Genomic DNA, 2,283 nt, shown 5'->3' on the forward strand with positions numbered 1-2,283 from the left:
AGTCAAAGTGATATGGCCATAAACTGCTCCTTGGAAAATCAAAGCAATTGTATCCACAATATTTTAAATGTTTTAAAAATTCTGCATACTTTATTATTCAAAAGAATGCAATAAAGAACAAAAGTTCTGAATCAAAGACACAGGATTTTAAAGTTTTTAGTTCAGAATCTCTTTACGAGTAATGTAGATATTTATTTAGCATAATTAGGGCTTTCCTTTTTTTATGATATTAATTTGGAAAAAACAAAAATTGAATGAGTTCTTAACTGAAGCCAATGTCAACTTTTAATTAATTCATTAATTTTATTAAAACTATGTTTATGCTGTTTTCCTGGGCTAATGTCCTTCCAAAGCAGTTGTGCAAAGATACCCCAAAATGTTTCAACCTTCACCATACAATAATCAAGTTATATATTGGATCCAACATAACACCAGCAATGTAATCTGCAAGACCTTTACCAGTGTCACAAAAGCCTCACATTCAAAAATGGTAGTGTCGCTCCCCAAAAACATCCTGATGAAAGTTGTCAGAGAGATATCATATTCATTCAGCCTACCCGGTACCCATGCCCCCAGAAAGAGCCTGACTTCTAAGATCACTGCATGTGCTATCTACATAACTTCCAGAGGATTCCTCAGTGAAATTAGTCGAGTATGAGCCTCCAGGTAGAATGCTAGAATGAATATTCTTAACTCAGAAGAGGATGCTGTCAACTTCCTACTAGGATTTATTCAGAAAGTACCATTAATGTGGGGAGGAGACATAATAGTAATCTTGTGGGAGTATAGCTCCCCCATGTGGAAGCTGACAATTAAAATCTCCTCTGGTATACAAACACAGTCAGGCTGATACAATATCGGTGCACGGAAAATTGGCGCTCACGATTGAGTGCCCGCTCTCCTAACACATGCCGATCAACCTCTCTGGGTCGCTCAATGCAATATGCAAATAGGCTGCTGTGGTAAAAAGGAGGCTCTAGGGGAAATTGTGCGCCCCTAGTACCTCCTCGGAAGCGGGCGCCCAGGAGAGGTGGCTGTCAGTGGGTTAGTAAAACGAACGCTCCATTTTACGAGCATCTGCTTTCTAACCTGTGCATAGCCATGCATTAGGAAAATGGACGTTCGTTAATTTAGTATCCCTTTTCCTAACCTGACAGCTGGTACACTTTTTTTTTAATTATTTTTTTAAACTGACATTTAAAAAAAAAAGCAGTATTTTCTGCTTTTCTGTCAATTTTTTGGGTCCTCATATCTTAACGCCTGCTCGGGGCAGGTGTTAATTTTTGAGGGTAAAAATGTGCACATCGGGCGCACATTTTTTTGCATTGGGGGAAAGTAGCTAACAGCCTCATCAACATGAATTTACATGCGACGAACGCTATTAGCTACATGCTCTATTGGATGTGCATTTTGGATACCTGGGATCTCAAGAGCTTATCCCCTACACAAATGTCCACACATAATTACTGGGGTTATACCTGGGGGCTTGAACCCAGAAGCTTATCCCCTACACAATTAGCCACACATAAACTTTGATTCAGTACATCATGGTTCCAGGTACTTACTTATTTATGTATTTATTTATGTATTTATTTATTTATGAACTTTTAATATACCGACATTTGTAGAACACATCACGCTGGTTTACAATTAACTAAAAAAGAAAGGAAAAATACAATGAACAGGGCAAGGGGAGGGGGGAACAGGCTAGAAAAGGGAAGGAGAGGAGGGCAGGAAGCGAGAAGGCTAAGGTAGAAAGGAAGGAATGCAGTTAAGAAGAGAAAAAGGAGAGTAACCATATAAACTTACTTAAATCGTATTACAGTGTACATATTAAAACTGGAGTAGCTGTATACATAATATACACAAGATAAAAAGGTGAATTCTGATGGCAGGGGGGGCGGGAGGGCTACACTGAGGGAAAAACGGAAGGGCGGGGGGGCGGGGGGGCTATTGGGCAGAAAGACGGTTGAAGAAGGAATTGTCTAGGTTTGGTTTGCATCCGGGTAGGCCTGCTTGAAGAGCCATATCTTGATACCTTTTTTGAAATTTTGTAAGGATGGTTCTAGATGGAGATTGGTAGGAAGGGAATTCCAGAGGGATGGGCCGGCTATGGAGAAGGCTCTTTCTCTGGTAAGGGTGAGGTGTGCAGTTTTGAGGGATGGGGTGTGAAGGGGGCCAGCAAGGTAGGTTCTGGTGGGGCAGCTAGAAGAGCGGAAATGTGGCGGTTCCTCGAGCCAGAAGAGATTGTGTTTGTAAAGCGTGTTGTGTAGGATGGTGAGT

The sequence above is a fragment of the Rhinatrema bivittatum genome, chromosome 19, assembly GCF_901001135.1.
Source record: "Rhinatrema bivittatum chromosome 19, aRhiBiv1.1, whole genome shotgun sequence".
Taxonomy (NCBI): domain Eukaryota; kingdom Metazoa; phylum Chordata; class Amphibia; order Gymnophiona; family Rhinatrematidae; genus Rhinatrema; species Rhinatrema bivittatum.